This window comes from Kogia breviceps, chromosome 6, assembly GCF_026419965.1.
Source record: "Kogia breviceps isolate mKogBre1 chromosome 6, mKogBre1 haplotype 1, whole genome shotgun sequence".
In the NCBI taxonomy this organism is placed as follows: domain Eukaryota; kingdom Metazoa; phylum Chordata; class Mammalia; order Artiodactyla; family Physeteridae; genus Kogia; species Kogia breviceps.
The window spans coordinates 60670291-60692872 of NC_081315.1; the positions used below are offsets into that span (position 1 = coordinate 60670291).

A 22582-nucleotide genomic window follows, 5' to 3' on the forward strand; every position below is an offset into this window, starting at 1 on the left:
AATCTGCTTAGGAATTTGTCAGAGTGACACCTGTTGGTAGCAATTTCATTTCTCGAAGAATCATGGAGTGAATGCCCTACCCACTTTTCCTCCCTCCCTTTCCTTCCTTCCCATGGTACATTCCAAATAAGGTGACTTTCTGGGGTTACCTCTCATAGAATATAACTTACAAGTTGGGAAAGTATACTTAATAAAATGTGTCTCAAAACAAATGAAGAACAATCAACATGAGTCAATTATTAGTCATCATTTTTACAGCAATCAAGCTGTAATTGGGAAATAGAGGGTGTGGTCATCCCACTGGACAGTCACAGAGCATAGAGTAGAAGCAACCGGTCCAGAGCTCTCGTCGTGGCCATCCATAGCAAGCGCGTGTCTGCTGCTGCCCTGTGCCTTCACGTAAGCCACCAAATCCATCTGATCTCTCTGCCGGCCTCAAACTTCCAGGTTCAGAAACAGTGGAGAGTGCAGGAAAGCAATCAAAGAAAAATAGGTGTGTGTGTTTATTTATCTATTTATTTATTTTTGGCTGCGTTGGGTCTTCGTTGCTGCACGCGGGCTTTCTCTTGTTGCGGCGAGCAGGGGCTACTCTTCACTGTGGTGCGCAGGCTTCTCATTGCAGGGGCTTCTCTTGTTGTGGAACACGGGCTCTAGGCGCGTGGGCTTCGGTAGTTGTGGCACACGGGCTCAGTAGTTGTGGTGCACGGGCTTAGTTGCTCTGCAGCATGTGGGATCTTCCTGGACCAGGGTTCGAACCCGTGTCCCCTGCATTGGCAGATGGATTCTTAACCACTGCACCACCAGGGAAGTCTCAATAGGTGTATTTTGATAACAACTTATGAGAAACTTTGGCTTCATCACTTTGCTAATTACTGTTCTAACTGGCATGCTCCCTCCTGCTTAATAAAGGAAGAAGACATCACAGGCAGTGCCAGAAAATTTAGGATTAGTGAAATAAGAATAACAATAGATTTACGCTTTTAAGGATTTTGTTGAGCTTTACATTTTCAAAACTTCTCCCAATAGTGCTTTTTCCCCCCTTCAAGACTGCTGATATCGATCTATCACTCAAGAGAAAATAATATTGTCAGGGTTTTTAAAAACAATCTTGAGTGGAAGGAGACTGTAGGATTAATATTTTTAAATGAATTACAGTGGTCTGTATGTACCACTTTCTTTAGCGATTATTCTTAGCAGAGTGAAATACCAAACCCAGTCCAATGTGAAAATTCCCCAGCAGAATGGAAGTTAGAATTCAATACAAGCAGCAAACTTGTGACAGTACATTATTCGTTCAGAGATTTTCATAACTAAAATGCATCAGTTGTCAGCAGATTTAGCGCACACTTCTTAGTCGTTATTATTATAAGACTAGCAAGGCTCAGCCCCATCTTCTTATTTCACGAATTCTCTTCTTCAGTCTAAAATTGAAAACCTGACCATCTAAGTTCCCCAGAGGGCTTTGCAAGAAACGAACTCTTACTTGAATTAGCATCACTTTTGCAATGTTTCTAAATAAGCTAATGCAGCCCCCTTTGAGGAGAAACCCTTCTAGGGGTAAAAGAAAATGCAGTCAATCACATCCAATCTCCGGTATCACTGACTGTGAAGGAAGTTCAGCAAAATTACTTTCAACTGGTTAAACTCTGAAAGGTCATCCACACAGACAGCAAGCCCAAGTTCCTCTCCCCCTTCACAGGACTAGAACATCTTATTGACACCAGTTACCAGGCTATGAGACCATGCGGCTGGTGAAAGATGCCTTCATTTATTTATGTATTCATATGTTTTGAAGAAGACTTTTTTCCCATTAAAAAAAGTTTTATTATTTAATTTTCCAGAAACCCTAGAGGTCTTGAGAAGAAAGACACAAATTTAAGGCACTGTGGTTTGGATGTTAAATTGGTAACAACCATTAGAAGGGCTGCCTGAGTTAATTATGTAGGATTTACCTGCCCTGTAGATTTGTGAGTTAGATTTTGTTGCAGTTTCATCACTGTTTGTGCTACTCAGAGAAACAAATAACTCCCCCATTTTTACTTTATGTTTTGTTTTAATGCAACGTTTATCTCTTGGCATAGGGAGAAAATAGTACTTTTATTGGTGTGACCCAGAATGAAGGGGCAAAAAGATGAGAAGACATAGCTCATACATGACTTTGCTGATTCAAGTTTCTGTGATTAAAGTATAGTTGAGAACATACTTACATACTTTCATCCCATTCCTTGTATGATGTCTCTCTATGCCCTCAGAAGAGAACTGACATTGCTTCCCCTAATTTAAATCCCACTGATCTATTGTTCTTTAATTCTTTTTTTTTTTTTTTTTTTTTTTGCGGTACGCGGGCCTCTCACTGTTGTGGCCTCTCCCCGTTGCGGAGCACAGGCTCCGGACGCGCAGGCTCAGCGGCCATGGCTCACGGGCCCAGCCGCTCCGCGGCATGTGGGATCTTCCCGAACCGGGGCACGAACCCCTGTCCCCTGCATCGGCAGGCGGACTCTCAACCTCTGCACCACCAGGGAAGCCCGCTCTTTAATATTAACAGTCATTGTTTATCTGCATCTTCCAGCACAAGCAGCTTCAGCTCCAAATCTCAAGGTCTAAAGACCATAGTCATTTATCTATTGAGCCCCAGGAGGACTTAGGGTAGCTCAGCCCATTAAGCAAGCTGAGTCTTAAGCAAGGGCTGCTGAAAGTTGACCTGAGACTGCCAAAATCCTCTTTGTGGGGTTTTGTTATGAGTCATAAAACTCACTTCCTCCATGGCAAATCCAACATTGTTTGTGTCTCTGCTCCGTGCCATAAGCTTTACCTCACCAGAGCATCTGCTTGGGCTTCATCCCATTGCTAATGATCATTTTCTACTTTCCAGTCACTAATTTTTAAGAAGCACCAGTGTGATATAGTGAAAAAAAAATACCCTTAAAAAGGTATCAAGAGACTTGATTTCTATTCCCATTTCTGTCAATAACTATCCAAGTAACATTGAGAAAGTCCTTTGCCCTCTCTGAACTTCAGTTTCCTCATCTGCAAAACAGAATTGGGGGTGCTGGGTGGGGAGGATGTACTAAATGACACGAAGGTCCCCATGGCTGTAAAATCCCAGTTACATTTACATATAAAGAAAGGACTTTATTTCTACTATTTTAATATAACTTTTGGTGAAATGACAATTTTGCATGACTTTAAAAAAATTTATTATATATTCAGTTACCAAATCTTGGGATGACTCTTTAAAATTGGAGGAAACGTAAAACAATGTAAACGAAACAAAACAAAAAACCCTCTGAGTTTCACAGCATACTTTATGGTTCACAGCATACTCATCATACTCTATGATTCTCTAAGGGTGCAAAAAATGATTTAAATCTTTATTAGTTACTTTTGAAAAATCTGGATTTCCTAGAACTTATTGTTTAGTTTTCTGTGGTTTCATTTCATTTGTTTTGCAACACCATACTTGAAAAGTGATCTTTATTTTCTAAATATGGAAATTAAAATACAAGTTTGGAATCTGTGGTCTCTTCTCAGTCATCTTTCCCATGATCTCTTTGCAGGAGTTGACATTGTCCACTTCCCTCTTAAACACACTCTTCTCATTGGGTTTCTATGACCCTGTATTTCTGGGTTTTCTTTCCCTCTATGACTCTTCCTTGACTTTTCACTGGATCCTCTTCCTCTGCTCAACTTATACAGGAGAGTGTTCCCCAAGTTCCATTCTCAGTCCTCCCACTTTAATCTCTCTGTATGTGTTCCATTAGTAAACTCCTTTACTACTACACGAACATAATTTTCAAGGTCACTTCTCTGTTAAAAAATCTTAAGTGACTCTCCATTACATCTATCGTTCAAGTTTACATTACTTAACAAGGCACAGGTGGCCCCAGCCTACCTTGGCAGAATCAGTCCAACTTTCTCTGCCACAAACACCTCATTCTCTAGCCTTGGTTGACTAAGCACCATTCCATGAGCCCTGAGAGACATTCAAATTTCTCTTCCTTTGGCTACATTATTTACCCCTCTTGGGATGTCTTTATCTTCCTCCCCCCTTTTATATCTTAGAATGTTCTATTCATTTTTAAAGGCCCAGCTCAAAGCCACTGTTCTTTCTGTAGCCTTACTGACCCAACAGGCAACATGAATTGTTCCAAGCTCTCCCCTCCCACCACTTCTGTGTATTCCTATAGGTCATTTCCATGCTTTTCTGTAGCAGGTATTGCATTATTTTAATTGTGTATCTGGTTAATTCAATACTCTGTGTATTCCTATAGGGCATTTCCATGCTTTTCTGTGGTAGGTATTACATTATTTTAATTGTGTATCTGGTTAATTCAATAATCTGTATTTTGAAGACAAAAACCGAAAGCAACTTTATCACTATCCCTTTAAGCTTACTTTGTTTAATAGTTCTTCCTTGACTCTGGATCAAATCTTAGGTGGATCTTATTATTTTTCTCATCTTTTTTCATGTGTGGAAAAGTTTGAAGTTATTTAATTAAAAAAAAAAAAACCTTTAATCTGTTATCCAATTTAAAGATTCTCTTTTCCTCTAGTTTAGGCATGACTCAGACTCAGAGAATCCCCTGGAAGTAGCAGGGGATTTTGGTCAGATTCTTCCTCTTCCACGTACTGTCTCCTCCCCAACTCACTAGGTGCCATTTCAAGCCCAGCCAGATCAAGCAAAGGAGGTAGGGTTACATGAAAAGTGTAAAATCTTAGCTGCCTTTCAAGTTTTAGGATGGTATTATCTCTTTGAGTCTGGCAAATGATAAATAATGGGTTCTTTCTCTTATAGAAAATTTTTATCTTTAAATGGAAACCATTTAACTCTGGCTGCCATAACAAAATTTCATAGTTTGCTGGCAAAGAACTGAAATTTGTTTTCTCACATTTACAGAGGCTAGAATTCTAAGACCAAGGTGCCAGCATGGTTGGTTTCTGGTGAGAGCTCGCTTCCTAGCTTGTAAGTGGCTTCCTTCTTTTTGTGTCTTCACATTGCAGAGAGAGAGAGAGAGAGAGAGAGAGAGAGAGAGAGAGAGAGAGAGAGAGAGAGAGAGAGAGAGAGCCCACTTTCTAGTGTCTCTCTTATAATGTCTCTATTATAAGGGCACTAATTTCATCATGAGGACCCCACCTTCAGGACCCCATCTAAACCTACCTTGTCTACAAAAGCTCACCTCCAGGTAGAGTTAGAGCTACAATAGATGAATTTTAGGGGGACACAATTCAGTCCATAGCACTACTGTCGCTGTTAACCTTTCACTAAGGATTTCCTGGTATGGGAAATGTTCTTTCCAGCTGAATGCTCATGATAGCCCTTCAACCCCTGGCTTTCAGCAGTCCATTCCACAAAGACAGTCTGTTGAGGATACCTTGGCCCTCCAGACAGGGTTCAATTTCAAATCCTGTCCTTCTTCAAGGGCTGACTAACCCTGCTGGGAAATTCACACTATCTTTCCATCAGTGGAGGCCCAACTTCCTTTTTCTGTAATATTCTCTACTCCTCCACTATCAGGTTATTAGCCTTCAGACATCTTCAGATGAAGGTCAGGCAGCAGCTTCTGTATTCTTCATCCCCTCCCACCCCACACTGAGTACTAGGAGGAGGTCTCTGAAACTACTTGACTTGGAGGCTGAGGAAGGAACCCCCTTTACAAGAGTACCTTGGTGACTCTTCTTTTTAACTCTTAATCTTTAGTAACATAGTCTTGGGACAAAGCACCAAGGTAAAGCATGCTTGGCTTTTTCAAGCAACTGAAACCAAAATTTTGTGGTTGGAACATGATCAGTAGAGCAGGAAGTGGCAGACAATGAAATCAGACATGTAAGTGAGACTGAGATCCTATAGATTATGGGAGATGATAGTGAAGAACTGGTTTTTATTCTAAGTGCAATGGATAACCATTGGAGGTCTTTAAGCAGGGAAGTGATATGAGCAACATACTGAGATTTACATTTTAAAGATGTACCTCTAGCTGGTATATAGAGAACTTATTATAAGGGAGAAGGAGTGGAAGTGAGGACATCAAATATCAGGCTCCCAAGTAATCCAGGTGAGAGATGTAAGTGATTTGGCTTAGAATGATAGCAGAAAGAAGAAATAAAGACAATAGATAGGAAGTATGGTTTGGAAGAATAATTGAGAGCATGTGCTAAGGTCTGAATGTGGAAGATGAGGGGACAGAGATTAAGAATGACTTCTAATTTGGGAGATGGATAAGGGTGATATTAACTGACATGGAAAATATTGAACTAAGAATAAGTTTTGGGTTTGCTTTTGTTCTCTGATCTGTGTTTAAGAACAGAAGGGATTACAGAATTCTATTTAGGTTATATTAAATCTGAGATATTTATTAATTCAAGTGGACCTGTCAAAAGGCACATCAAAAAATATTTGAGTTTGGAACTCAGTTGTCAAGGCTAGATATAGAAATTTAGTTGCCATGGGCATATACGTGGATTTAAAACCCAGTGACTGAATGGAAACACCTAGTGAGAGAATGTAGAAGGAGAAGAGGGACCCAGGACCTAGCTCTGGGTAATTGACATTGAGAAGAGGAAGAGTCAGCAAAAAGACCCAGAAGAATCAGAATACATCTTATTCAATAATTTCTCAATATTTAAATATATGAGTAGTGAAATAGAACCTTGTTCTTCAATCATTTCTCACCTCAGCACTAGTGAGAATCTAAAGCAGCAAGACCTAAGAGGATATTGTCTAATTCGTAGTTCAATAGGTAATTATTTGAAAATATTGTTAAAAGTTTGGAGAAATTTCTCATAATGCTGATATTATGGAATTGGACTCATATGTATACTTAACCACAGTAGGTCATTATTGTATATAAACGTTCGTATGCAGAGGTTAGGAGCATAGGCTTTTAGCACAGACCTTCACTTTTTTTTTTTTTTTGAGCAGGTGTCTTCTGTGAGCCCCAGTGTTTGCATCTTGTGAAATGGAGATAATAATAATAGGATCTATCTCACAGGACTAATCTAAGGGTTAAATTATTTAATAGATGTAAATACTTAGAACAAAGCGTAGAGCATAATAGCACTGAAATAAATATCAGCTATGAGCATCACACGTAGTTGTTATCTTCTGGGAGCTTGAGCTGTCTATAGTATCTCCAGATTAACATAAAAGTGAGTGAGAGTTTTCTAGCTTCAGGAATGAATTAGGAGTTAATTTTTTTTATGTCCTGGAGAGAACTAGTTGTGAGCCAGGTAGAAAACAGGTTTGTCCTACAATTCTGGCACTTACCAGAATTATAGTTTGGGAAAAGTCATTTAAATCATGGGGCCCCAGTTGTCCAATTTAGAGAGTGCAGAAATGGAAGGACTGAAAATTCTTAATGGTTTTCTCTAAATTTTATAAATTTTAAGATTTCTTTCTCATTTCACATGATTTTCCTTCTTTTGAGTATACACATGGATGGAATCCACTGTAAAATGGGTTAAAATCTTCCTTTAAAGTCTGTGCATAATTAGTTTTTAAGGAGCTTGAGATCATAGGGAATAACAGTGGGGTTTTTTGTGGTTTTTTCGTTGTTATTTTTGTAGATTACAGATACCAAAGCTCCAACATAACTGTGACTGTAAATCTGTCCAAATGTCATGCTGAGAAGCAAATGCAAGCTATTTAGGAAAATTCTTACTTATGTTGAGTCTGAGGTAATTTATTTTGTCTATCACTCATTTGTAAGGTGTCTTTTAAGAAAATATATAGTGATTTCAATACATTTAGTTTAAAATTGATAAGTTTAAAACTATCTATTTGAAACTTCACATTCAGGGAGTATTTTTTTTTTTTTATCTTAAGTTTGAATATAAATTTTTATTAGGTTGAAGACATACACAAAGTGTAATTTAATGTGCAAATATCATGAGAACAGAACATTGTAACTATTATTACTTTTTTTTCCTTTTCAGTTATGTCAGAGATAAACTTCACATAGGAAAATAGTTTTGGGAGCTTTCACAATGCTGCTTGGTTATGATCAGACATTGGGGACTCAGTCACCCAGCCGTCTGAAGACCTTGCTTCTGACTAACTACAGGCGGCAATACTGTTTCCCTCCTTCTTATTAGCGATGGGATCTTCTACCTAGAGATTTCAGAACAAAAGGTAAGAAAGACAGTTAATTATAGCCCAGGCCTCACATGAAGAGTTAATGAATTTTAATGCACATCAATTAATAATTAATTGGGTTTTTACCTGACTATTGCTAGAAGTATTGGGTGATAAGAAGAAAAGAGGTCCCATTTTAATTGAAATACAACAGTCATTCTACTATGGCTTTGTGTCCCTGTTTCTCCTTGTCTTTAAGTCAAAATCAGAAATAACAAATCTGAAGCTTCTAAAGAGGTACACATGACCTTTCACATAAGGCAAATACAAAATCCTTTGTAACTCTATATGGAGCAATTCTGTTTCAAAGCATTTTTACATGATGTGTAGGCAAGGTAGATATTATATTTTAGTATATAAAATAAAAAGAAAAAAAGAAAGTAAATAAAGAAAAGAGGGTGGGAGAGAAGGTAGAAGAGCTCAGAAGGTTTAGAAGTCTTGGTTTCGTTGCACAGCTAATGAAATTGAAACAGACACAAGACTCTGAGTCTTATGAATCTAACTCCAGTTCCCTCTCACCACAACATAAAACACCATCCAACTTCAGTACACCCTCAAAGAAGAACAATAAAGCTAGAGTAATCACACTTGTGTGGTATTGACTTAAAGATAGACAAGTATATTAATGGAAAGAATATGGAATACAGCAATAGGCACACATATATGTGGCCAACTGTTTCTCGACAAAGGTATCAACATAATTCAACGAGAAAAGGAACACTTTTCAACCAATGCTTCTAGAAACAAGTACATAAATATTTAGGGAAAAAAAATTGAACCTTCACTCCTACATTGTACCACACACAAAAATTAATTTGAAATGGATCATAGACTTAAACATCTAAGATCATGAAGCTCCTACAAGAAAATAATAAGAGAATTTTTTTTATTGGAATAAGCTATATTTTTTTCAAAAGGACACAAGAAACAAGAACCATAAAAATTGATAAATTGAATTTCATATAAATGAAAATCTTCTCTTCATCAATAATTAAAAAATAAAAAAGCAAGCCATAGCCAAGGAGAAAATATTTGCAATGCATCTATATGACAAAGGCTTGTATCCAAAATATGTAATGAGCACTTGTAAATCAATAATAGACCAAAAAACCAATTAACCAATTAAGTTTTAAACCAAGTAAAAAAACTTGCACATAAAGTTCTTTCAACTACACTACAGATATGCAGATGGCTGATAACCATATAAAAAGCTGCTCAATATCATTAGCCATCAAAAATTCAACTAAAATACACAATGAGATACCACTTCACCCCCATTGAAATAGATATACTAAAAACATAGATAAACTTCGTTTCATCTCAGAGATATAGAGAGCAGTAAAGAACATTAATCTCACCATTACCAAAAAAAAAAAAAAAAAATCTCAAACTTCAAATTAATGACTTGTTCTTGAATCTGTCAGAAAACTTTAACTTCAGGGCAGAAATTTCATGGATAAAAAGGAGCCAAGCATTTGTATAGCTGAGTCAAATGCCACCAGATGCCATATAAGGCTGTAAAAAGAGTCAGTTAATATGTTTAAATGAATTACTAAAGGCCAAATATCTATTGATAGGAAGGTATAAAGTCATTTGTGGCTGCAACTATAGGAGAGTCTGTGCCCTCTAATGTAATTTTTTCTCCATGAACCACACCAGATGCTCAGAGAAAATTGTATAGATTCCTGAGAATAGTTACCTCATGACACTTGTCAGGGGGGTGGAATTGCAGTCACTGTCAAAAACTCCACCCAAACCCATCTCCCCTACGTCCCTTAGAGGGAGTTGGTCGGCAGGGAAAATAGTCACAAAACTCTTGCTTAGGGCACTGTTGGAAACCCATTAAAGCTAGAGAAAAGAAACAGAAAAAAAAGTTAAGTTCTACCTCTGTGGAAGGGGCAGGAATGTGTGCTAAGCAAAGTTATATGTACTCTAACTGGAGCAAGGGCAGAAAACACTTGTGAAAGCCACCCCACACTGAGATGCAGGTTCACCCTGCCTAAGAATGAGGCTTAATTAGAACAGCAGAGAGCATTTCCCCCTCCTCCACCTTCCATCACCTTGCCAGCAGGCACTGGTAATTTTAACAATGGGATGTAGCTAGAGAGCTGTTTTCTCTCTGGGGAGAATGTATTGAGTAATAACGTTCTGGAAAACTCATCCACACCCTATAACTGGGAGATTTGAAGCCTGTGCAATAAACTGCAAACCCAGTCCAAATCCTGAGTATATTAACACAATCCTCCACACTAAAAGCCTAGCATAAGACTAGGCACACACATATCCAAGTATAAAAGAGTATTTATCTCAGTATCTACTGTTGTATACAATATGTCCAGCTTTTAACAAAAAATTACAAAGCATGTGAAAATGCAAAAAAAAAAAAAAGAGTTTGAAAAGACTTTTTTCATCAGAACCAGGGTCAAATATGACATTAATGTTGGAAATATCAGACAAAGAATTTAAAATAACTATATTTAACATGTTAATGGCCCTTAATGAAAAGGTATACCACATGGAAGATCAGATAGATATTTTCATGAGAGAAATAAAAACTACAAAAATCAAATGGAAATGCTAGAAATATAAAACAAAAACAGAGATTAAGACTGCCTTCAATGGACTCATCAGTACACTTTATGCAAACAAGGAAAAGATCAGTGAACTCACAGATAAGTCAATACAAATTATCCAGTCTGAAATACAAAGAGAAAAAAGTGAAAACAGAGGGAGTGTCCATGAGTTGTGGGACTATATCAAAGAGTTTAACATACATGTATAATTAGAATTCTAGAAGAAGAGAGCAAACAGTGTCAAAGTATTACTTGAAAATATAATGGCTGAGAATTTCCAAAGTTAGTGACAAGACACTAAACCACAGATTTAAGAATCTCAGAAAAGCATTTGGTTTAGGAGGGGGAAGGGAACATCTATAAACATCATATTCAAATTGCTAAAAACCAAAGACAAAAAAAAATCTTGCAGAGAAAGAAGACACATTACCTACAGAGAAACAATGATAAGAATTACAGTAGACTTCTCATCAGAAATCATGCAGGAAAAGATACAATAGAGTGATATCTTTCAAGTACTGGAAGAAACAGAAAGACTATCAATTTAGAATTCCATACCAGTAAAATATAATCCAAAAATTAAGGAGAAATAAATATTTTCTCAAACAAGCAAAAAATTCGTGAATTTTAAAAAATTAGTGAATTTTAAAAATTAGTGAATTTATTGCCAACAGGCCATCTTGAACAGAAATACTCAAGAAAGTTATTCAGGCAGAAAGAATATAAGAAATTTAGATTTACACAAAATATGAAGAGCATTGAAACAGGAATAAATTAAGTAAATTAAATTTATGTTTTTCTTAACTTTTACTGCTCTAGAGATAACTGTTTGGAGCAAAAGATAACAGTGCTGTTCATAGCACATGTAAAAGCTAAAATATATGACACAGTACAACAAAGGATGAGGGAAAGGAATTAGGAATACACTGTTAAAAGGTCCTTACTACATGTGAGGGAGTATAATATTGTTTGAACATAAACTCAGTCTTCATCAAGATAGGCAGTACTCTGTGCTATTAAACAAACTTTACCATATGTAAAAGAAAATAATTCACACAAAACATGTTCTAAGACCATAATGGATTTAAACTAGAAGTCAGTAACAGGAAGATATCTAGAAAATTCTCCAATGTTTGAAAAGTAAGCAACACACTTCTGAAAAGACTGAGAACACAAAATATTGACAAGAGTGTGGAGCAAATGAATCCCTTTTATATAATGATGGTGAGCTTATAAACTGACCCAAACTTGGAAAACTGTTTGGCAGTTTCCTAAACATGCTTTTCATATGACGTGGCCTTTCAACTCCTAGTATTTACCTAAAGGAAATCAAAACATAGGTCCACATAAAACTTGTAAAAGTATTTTTATTGCAGCTTCATTAATAATTGTTCCAAACTGGAAACAGTCCAAAAGTGTACCAGAAGGAAGGAAGATAAATAAATTTCTGCATATAATGCAATGTAGTACTATTAAGTAATAAAAAAAGAATGACCTACTGATACATGCAACTAGAGAGATAAATCTCAAAATCTCTCAAAAAAACTAGCATAAGTAAACACATACTGGGTAGTTCCATTTATTTGAAGTTCAAGAACGTACTAAATTCTTAGTGATAGAAACAAAAGAGTGTTTGTCTGTGGGTGAGAGAGATTGATGCAATGGAGGATGAGGAAACTTTCTGGGTTATAGCAGTGTTCTTTGATTGCGGTGTTAGTTATATATTTGTGTGAATTTGTCAAACTCATTAAAGTACTGGCTGTGAATCTAACTCTATGTAAACTTTACCTAAAATAATAAAATAATGTTTAAAATTTCTTTAGCAGATATTATTACAGTATTAGTCAAATTTTAAAAACAAGAGACAATAAATTATTAATAATATGTACAAAAATACCTTAAAAGAAACTAAAATTAATCATCAGTTTATTTTACCCTTAAATAAATAAAATTTCCAAGGCAATAGAACTTAAATTTTCTTAATACTCAAATTAGTTTAAAATCATAATGGAGACCTGGTAAAAGTTTAGATTTTAGAATGTTTAAGCAATGGACAAAAATATAAGTTAGCATCTTGTATATTTCAATTATCCATCTTCTTCATTCAATGTTATAATTATCATCTTTTACCATAATTAATCAAGATTTACTTAAGTGTAAATAAAAGATACCCAAAAGTATGGCTTACACAAACTCACTTTTCAATTTCTATTAATTTTTAAAGAATATTCTTGGAGGAAGATATATATATCTTCAGAATCTATTAAAAAATCAAATGTTCATTTATGACTGACAAAATTTATTCTTATAGCAGATTTTGTCCCTTAATAGCATTGTTTTTTAATGGGGCATTGTGTGATGGATATTAATTATCATTTTAGAATTTATTTTACTTTTGGTTTTTCATTTGATTACAAGAAATTTGTTAACTTTCTTTTTGTGGTACTTGATAGGGCACTGCCTCGTGTATTAAAAATGGATGACTTCCCAAAGTGCAGTATGTCTTTACTTCTTGGCTAGCTTCCCATGTGGAAAAATAAGTGTTCATAATTATCTGAAGAAGAGTGTTTGCATATTACTCCTTAAGCATATAATTATCTCATATTTTGGGAAGCATTTTATGTGTAGGCCTACAGCATACTGTATGATTTCTTTAAAAGGCAAAGTAGCTAAAAATGAATGTGTGGAAAATGTGACAGTCATATGATGCTAGCTGTATTTGTTACTGTGCCACTATATGATTTAAAAGCCACTGATGCAAAAGGAAAGTGCATGGTACTTACTGTGTGTTTCTAATTGGCACAATTTGCTAATACAGTCCTTGACACCAGAATTCTGTTGTTCACATATCTGATTTAATATAATTAAATGGCAGGCACTTTTTCTTTGCAATTTTGGAACATCAGAACAAACAGAAAGAAAGGCCATGCACATGAATACTAATTAATAGCAGTTCTTGCTAAATATAAATTGCCTTCCTCAAAGGCAACTATGATAAAGACACTTAAAAACAAATGCACGAAAAATCTATTTTCTAGAATAGAATTTTATCAAGATTTTCTGATTCTCTCCTTCAGCCTCCAAGTATACAGCAACTTAAACTTTGGAACTGTGATTAAGTAAAACCTTTTCTCATCCCTCACCTAATTGCACTCACAAGAATCAATATCCATGCTGGCTTTTAATGAATGGGAAGCTACTCAAGAGAGTAGGTGAAATCTGAGCTCTAAGCTGAGATAAGCCCACCCTTCTCCATACATAGTGCTGTCTTTCCCTCTCTTTTCCTTCTCCCCACCCAACTGCCTGCCCCCAAACCCTTGATGACAAGGATTTTTCTTGATGACAAGACTCCTCAGTGCAACCCTAAATTCACTCATTCATCCATCCACCAAAGATTTACTGAGCATCTACAAGGTGTCAAAGACCATGTTAAGTACTAGGAATAAAATATTAACCAAGATATTCCATACCTTCAGGAAGTTTATGGTTTAGTGAGGAGAAGTAAATCAACTATAACCATACAGAATGAAAAGTACCATACTGGGGTGCTATGAGAAAGCTTCAGGATGTCTAGAGAAACCTTCCTTTAAGAGATGAAGTTTGTGATGAGCCTTAAAGAGTGAGAAGTTACTGGAATGTAGCAGGAAAGGAGAGCATTTCAGGCAGAGAACTAACTACAAATGAGAAAGGTACTGCTCACCCCAATGTATAGAACACTGTTATATAATACATTTGTAAATGGATGTAAAAAATTAACAGTCATGGGAAGCAATAATATTCCCTCCTTCTCCTGAAACATCGAGGAAATTTCTATCTAAATACTTGTGTAAGTCCATCTATACCCTGTGCCTTGAGAATTGGCTTCTTCCTTGCAGAATTATTTACCACGTTGTTTGCATAGTGATACTTTTTCTTGTCAGAAGATTTGGTATGTTTTCTTTTGTCATACATTGAGAAATATACTCTTATTTGACTTGGCAATCTGCAAGCCCAGAGCTATATTTAAATATAAATCATTGGGCCTGTTATAATTTTTTTCGTCAATGAAATTTTGTTGAAGAATATGTTTTTTGACCTCTCTAACTTTATTTCCAACCATCCTGCTGTGCTGTGTGTCACCACAGATCATTTTTTTACAAGTATATATACATTGAAAATACTTATTTCTATAGTAAATTCTTACAAGATAGTCTCACTTGGGCCTTGATACAATGTTGCTGAGAATTAAATTACTTAATATACTTGAAATAAAATGCACATTCTCCTGATCACTCTTTCCTCATTTTCAAAAATCACAGAGATGGCTTGTAAGAAACAATGTAACATTCATAAAACACATAAAGTCATTATTCTTATCAAAAAAGCCAGCAGTACTTTCACTGATAGCCTTTATTTTAAAATCAGTATTACTGCATTCATGAAAAGCTTGCATAAGGAAAGGTTTAAAAAACATAGTTTGCTAAAAGCCACTCTATATTTCTACAACAAAATTTGTTTCCACCCACATATTTATATTAATAATGCATGTCATGAATGAGTTGTCTATAGTGTTAGGCTACATTCCATGATACATTTGCATTTCCAAAATAAAAAGAAATATTCAATATGAATTTTAAAATGTGTCCCAGTCCTGATCATTCTTTTTTCCCCCACTTTTTTATTATTCAAAATATAATTTTAAATAGTTTAAAACCTGGAGAAGTTAAAGAAGCATCCTTAAAATGAAGAATCAGTCTGTGCCACATCTTTTTGAGAATAAAATGTTCTAGGAGATCATAATGGAACAAAATGCTCACTGGAAGACAGCAATTATAGGACAAATAGTACATTCATCAGAGTGCTTGCTGCCACAAATAAATTGAAGGTCCAAATGGCATACATAATCCAAAATTAAAGTTTTTTTCAAAATCATAGTCTAAGAGAAGGAAGAATGATATTTATCTTGAAAGAATAGATGTGATATTTCATTATAAAACTGAGAAAAAATACAGCTAGGATTGTGTTAAATAAGCAGCATAGGACTTAAAGCCCTTTTATATTCGATCCGGTTCTCATCACACACCACTCATCATTCACATTCCTCCTTCTCTTCGTCATTTTTTCCATCTTTTTCTTTCCTTTCTTTCTTTCTTCCTGCCCTTATTCCTATGTATGTTTGACTTACAAATGCATAGATCGTACAAGAATAATAATTCAATAGTCAAAGTCATTATGACTTCACATTTTGTACTGATTCTCAGTGTGCCTGCTTTATATTTTTTCCTCATTAGATAAGGGTCAGACCCTTTCAGGTTTCATAAATTTCTAACCACCAGAACACTTTTCTTTTTTTGCGGTATGTGGGCCTCTCACTGTCGCGGCCTCTCCCGTTGCGGAGCACAGGCTCCGGACGCGCAGGCTCAGCGGCCATGGCTCACGGGGCCCAGCCGCTCCGCGGCATGTGGGATCTTCCTGTACCGGGGCACGAACCCGTGTTCCCTGCATCGGGAGGCGGACTCTCAACCACTGCACCACCAGGGATGCCCCATCTCATTAGTTTTTAATAGAGCATTGGACGGCACAGATTTTGCATCCAACTATTTACCCAGGGTTTCTCACCATGCTCTACCAAACTGCTGCTCAATAAATAATAAAAGATTAAAACCTTAAACCTGGAAAATTTAGAAAAAAATATTAGAACATTTTATTTGAGATTATAAAAATCCTCAAATGATTTACTTGAAGAGACATCTTCATTGCTTCCATGTGCAAGGACTAATGATGGCCTGGGGCCTGGGATAGGTGAGGAGTACTTCTTGGGAAACATAGTCAGAGGTAGGTGATAAAGCAGGCCCTCCGCATGACTCTCTCACTGTCACCCACATATCTTGTTACCATTTGCTACAAGAAAATGTTAGTCTATATACATATTTATCTACTTGGACTGTTAAGACCGTGATTTTCTTTTTCCAGGACAGGCCTTTTTGTTCTAAGCAACTCAGCTTCTAGGCAGGGTGACTGCAATGAGTTTTCATGTCTAGAGCGTAGACAAAATAAAAGAAGATTCTAATGAAAGGATCTACTCTTAGGCTATTGACATCTGCAGAGACAAGATTTCACAGTCACTTTGGCTCTGTCTATACCTGCTCTGGCGTTCTACACAGACTCTTTTAATTAGGATGTCATGTCTTTAATAATCTGACATTCATTTTTTCCCTCTCCTTCTAAAGGTAATGGATCTTTGATAGTTGCTCAGATGCTTATTGAAATGAGATGGATGTGCCTTTCCTACCGAATCAAACCTGAAGGTATATTTACCTTTGTCCCAACCAGGAGATGAAGATGAGGGCTGAGTTTCAATTTGGTCCCTTTTATCCACTGAAACAGCAAAAAAGTAAATACATCTGAAGAATGATTGTCTGGAAAATCTATGAAACCAGCAGGCTGCACGTCTTCTTTATAAAGCCAAGTTGTTCACTCAATATTTCATCCATTTTCATTTGATCTTACGAACAAGTATAAGGAAATGAGAATCAGGAGGCAGAGTGATGGAAAAACCTCTCTCTCCCAGGACTTGGCACAGTTCCTCACTTATCATTGGACTGCACAGTGGAATGTTATTTCTCAATGCCTTGAATTGTTTGAAACTATTAATGAATATGGTGTCCCCACAAGAGTTAGAAGTCTTGTTTCCAGGACTTATGTCACGGTGGTACAGTGGGGTGTAAGTACTACTCTAGACTCAGACATCTCTGCCTTTACGAACCACATCTCTAGCTGTGACTAGCCCTGTAATCTTAATCTCTCCAAGCCTTAGTTTTCTCCTTTGCAAATAGGGTAATTTCAAGATTTAGCTCATAAACTGTGATAAAAATAAAAAATAAAGCCCTCAATGCCTGAAACACAGTGAGCATAGCAATAATTTCTATAAGATTATCACTGGTTATTGATCTTATAAAATTTATTCTCTCGGGCTTCCCTGGTGGCGCAGTGGTTGAGAATCCGCCTGCCGATGCAGGAGACACGGGTTCGTGCCCTGGTCCGGGAGGATCCCACATGCCGCGGAGCGGCTAGGCCCGTGAGCCATGGCCGCTGGGCCTGTGCGTCCGGAGCCTGTGCTCCACAACGGGAGAGGCCACAACAGTGAGAGGCCCGCATACCGCAAAAAAAAAAAAAAAAAAAAAAAAAAAATTTATTCTCTCATCACCAATAATGTTAATTACATATCTGTTATGGCAAAGATACCAAAGAATGTAATATAGTAGGAAATAAAAACTAAAGTAAGTATGTTTTTAGGATCTTCCTAAGGACAGCAAAAGATAGCAGCAGTAGAAAATTAGGGAAAAGAAAACAAATTTCTATCAACTGCTATTGAGAAGAAAGGATAAAATTAAGGAGGGGAGAAATGAAGGAGTTAGGGAGAGAAGAAATAAGCATTTATCAACAGGAATTATTTTCAAAACAATGAGTTTCTAAAGTAGAAAAAATGTGTACATCTTTAAATTCAATATTTTGAGAGGGATAATTGGGTTAGAAGGTTAGTGTCATGTAAAAATGTTTATTCTTTTTAACAACAAGGTCATTGACATATTCAAACTCTTAAAATGATATGTGGTTTACTGCCTATGGGGAATTCATAGAAATATTTTGACAAAAAATATGGAAGAAAGTTAAATTCTAATTTTTGGTGCCATTAAAATTGTCTATGATGCGTGTTCACCACTCAGGCTTTTCCATCCATAGATCTGCCTAATAACAGCCATGTGCTCCCAGAGGTTTAGTTACTTCATTAGAGAGAATCTGAAAACCTTCCCTTTTCCCTGTGGTTTATATTGTATTTCAAGGGGAACTGGGTCGTCATCTTTTTGCCTTCATCTTTGGAGAGCTATACAAGGTATTGCCCACTTTAGAGAATTTTTCCAAAACTCTCAAATCTGTTCTTCGGGCAATGTTTTTGTTGTTGTTGTTTTATTTGTTTTACTTTTTTGAACATTCACACTGCTTCTTATCAAGATTCACTATTCTACGTTTACCTGCATTGATTGCTGGCATTTGCCGTCTTTTAGCCCAGGTACGTAAGTGATCCAACTTCTGCTTCTGACTGCATAGTTCTTTTTTACTGTTCTTCTGACTTTATTGCAATATCAGGTATCACTGCTGTGACATTTTTCCTTTGGGCCACAGTATAAAGTCAATCCAATATATATAGCACAAATCTCTCTGGGTTTGGGTCTTCTCTGATAATTGCTGCATGTTTTTAAAAGATAAGCTTGAGTACTTTATGTTGAGTATTTATATCTCTGAAGATAAGGATTAACCTCTTTAGAAGATAATTATCCCCTAATTTTAATTCTAATATTAAAAGTAGCCTTTTCCAGAATCTTGTAAAACCAATCAGTAGAAGCCTTCTGTCTCCTCAACCTATAAAACAGGATCAAACAGTTGTGTCTTTTACTTGTGCAAATGTAGATCCCTTACAAGGCATAAGCCATTTTTTACCTTAGTGTGTATTTTAAAAAATCAATATCTAGCTGATATTAGTAGCTCTAATCCACTGGGGATTTTAATCGGAAGGTCTAGAAATTTTGGAGAAGAAAGAATTTTAGGGAAAAGCCAATTTTATAGAGTACTGAATTCTCTGGTCATGGGGTAAGAAGAGAACCTAAAGGAAAATTGTGAGGAATAGAGGTGGCAGAATTCTGACTAATTTTTGACAGAGGTTCTAATTGTGTCTTAATGAATAAGAGACATTGTTGCAGATATAACATTCCATATAGATTTTGATGTGCCTATTTCTTTCCTTTATACATTTTACAGTTGAGCTGCTTGATTTATTTCTTATTAATTAGTAAAATCTCTTTGTGTACTAGGAGCAGCCCATTATCGTATGTGTTGGAGATGTTTTAAATTATATTATTTATCTTTTGATTCTGCTGCTGATGTATTTTCTCTTAAAACATTGAAAATATTCTCTGTAATCAAACCTCTCAGTCCTTTCCAATACATCTGTGTTATCTTGGGTTCTTCCCTGCTCTATATCTATGCATAGATATAAATATATTAGATAAGTAGATAGATTGATAGATGATAGATAGATAGATGGATAGAGATAGACATGGATAGATAGGTAAGAAGAGAGAGGGAGAGTTCTGGTACTGATAGAATAAAGAGATAGAGATATGAGTGGGGTAGGAATAGGAGTAGTGATAGGGTTAGGGTTAGGAGTAGATATAGAGATAGAGATAGGTAGAAGTAAGTAGTCCTTAGGAAATTTATTCTTCATGTAATTTTAGTTAGGAGTTTATGGCCAGAACCATTCATTTATCCACTTCTTCCTGTGCCACTGTCATATTGCTCTGTTTGCAGCTTTATAATGTCTTATTAACTGATAGGGGAAGTTCTTCCCTTATATTCTTTTACAAAATTTATTGGCAATTCTTACACTCTTATTGTCCCATATATATATTTTTAATAATGTTTTTAAATTTCATTCTTTTTTAAATCTTTATTGGAGTATAACTGCTTTACAATGTTACATTAGTTTCTGCAAAGTTGCATTAGTACAGCAAAGCAAATCAGCTATATGTATACATATATCTCCATATCCCCTCCCTCTTGAGCCTTCCTCCCTCCCTCCCTATCCCACCCCTCTAGGTGGTCACAAAGCATTGAGCTGATCTCCCTGTGCTATGCAGTAGCTTCCCACTAGCCATCCATTTTACATTTGGTAGTGTATATATGTCAATGCTACTCTCTCACTTTGTTTTTATTTTGCAGCACTATTTACAATAGCCAGGACATGGAAGCAACCTACATGTCCATCAACAGATGAATGGATAAAGAAGATGTGGCACATACATACAAAGGAATATTATTCAGCCATAAAAAGGGAAAAATGAGTTATCTGTAATGAGGTGAGTGGACCTAGAGTTTGTCATACAGAGTGAAATAAGTCAGAAAGAGAAAAACAAATACCATATGCTAACACACATATATGGAATCTAAAAAAAGCTACTGATGAACCTAGGGCAGGAATAAAGATGCAGACATAGAGAACAGACTTGAAATTATTTTGATCAGCTAAAATGAGCTGCTTTGGAATTCTGATTGCAGTTTTATTGTGTGTATATAGATTGGGATTGTTTTACATCCTTGTAATATTGTCTTTCCAACCAGAAACATGGTACATCTTTCTGAATTTTAAACATTCTTAGTTTTAAATTCCATCTCTTACTTGTTTAATATTAGGCTTGTTCGTTTTTTCTCTTAACATCAATTTTCTCAGATAAATTTGGCCTAAAAATAACTTCTTACAGGATTATTAAAACTCTACAAAGAAAACATCTGATTTCATTTTAGAAGATAAACTTAATGCTTAGCACAACAGGCCTGTACATTCCATTCAACCTTAGCTCCACTTCTAGTAAAAGGAGGAAAGTGAAGGAATGGATATAGAAAGAGCATAATTTTAGATATTTATGAGCCACTTTATACCCCAATAATAGTATTCATTAATACCCTATTAATATGGTATTCACAAATTTTACTACTTGGATCAACCTTTAAAATATGGCACTATAGTTTTTCACTGCTTCTTACAAAGAACCTCTAACCTCTGTAGAAAATGAAGCAGTGACTGTGATGTTGAAAAATGTTCAGTTAGTCTCCACATAACTGAAATCAATATACAATATAACTTGAAGGAATGGGGCCTCTGAGTTCTTAAAACACACAAATGACCTCAGCAACAAAACACTCTTCTTGGCCCTTTAATGCAATAGACTGGATCATGTCTTCGTTCCAGAGTTTGGATTTCCTCTTAACTCATACTTAAAAGTTCTTTACTTCCTTTTTCCTCCCCCTTAAGGTAAGCTTGTAGTCTTCAGTTTCTCCTTTGGGTCTGGCCACAGTAACTTACACACTTCAAGCCTCCAGCCTATGCCAACCTGGAGAGCAGGACCCACCTTTTAACCAGACTTGTCCTGTCCTCCAGAGACTAATCTACTGTCTCATCCTGTGAGCTAAACTCCCTCAACCCGAACTCTTCACTACAGTCCCATTGTCAGGAGAGATTAAAGCTAAATGGAACTTTGTTATGGCGGAAATTGTCATCATCACTATGAGTTAGTAAATAATATCAGCAAAGAAGACTTATTTCATGCTCATTAAATGTCCAGCACTGTACCAGATATTACACATTTATTTTTTTTTTTTAGAGATTATGAGGAGAGAGAGGTTATGAGGAGAGAGTGAGATTATGAGGAGAGAGAGAGATTGTGAGGAGAGAGAGAGATCATGAGGAGAGAGAGAGAGATTATGAGGGGAGAGAGAGATTATGAGGAGAGAGAGAGAGAATATGAGGAGAGAGAGATTATGAGGAGAGAGAGATTTTGAGGAGAGAGAGAGATTATGAGGAGAGAGAGATTATGAGGGGAGAGAGAGATTATGAGGAGAGAGAGAGATCATGAGAGAGATTATGAGGAGAGAGAGAGATTGTGAGGAGAGAGAGAGAGATTGTGAGGAGAGAAAGATTATGAGGAGAGAGAGAGATTGTGAGGAGAGAGAGAGATTATGAGGAGAGAGAGAGAGATTGTGAGGAGAGAGAGATTATGAGGAGAGAGAGATTATGAGGGGAGAGAGAGATTATGATGAGAGAGAGATTATGAGGAGAGAGAGAGATTGTGAGGAGAGAGAGATTATGAGGAGAGAGAGAGATTGTGAGGAGAGAGAGATTATGAGGAGAGAGAGAGATTATGAGGAGAGAGATTATGAGGAGAGAGAGATTGTGAGGAGAGAGAGAGATTATGAGGAGAAAGATTATGAGGAGAGAGAGAGATTATGAGGAGAGAGAGAGATCATGAGGAGAGAGAGAGAGGAATTATGAGGAGAGAGAGAGATT

General features: G+C 36.3%; 1 long non-coding RNA gene across 1 annotated transcript in view; it reads left to right on the forward strand.

The window, feature by feature from the left end:
• The first annotated feature begins 306 nt into the window (after nucleotides 1-306).
• The window catches only part of LOC136794363 (uncharacterized), a 46952-nt gene continuing 24676 nt past the window's right edge, over nucleotides 307-22582 (forward strand). The window contains exons 1-4 of the long non-coding RNA XR_010841036.1: nucleotides 307-493; nucleotides 7933-8128; nucleotides 16914-16991; nucleotides 20461-20597. This is a non-coding gene — a long non-coding RNA (uncharacterized lncRNA). The remainder of the gene's footprint in view (nucleotides 494-7932; nucleotides 8129-16913; nucleotides 16992-20460; nucleotides 20598-22582) is intronic.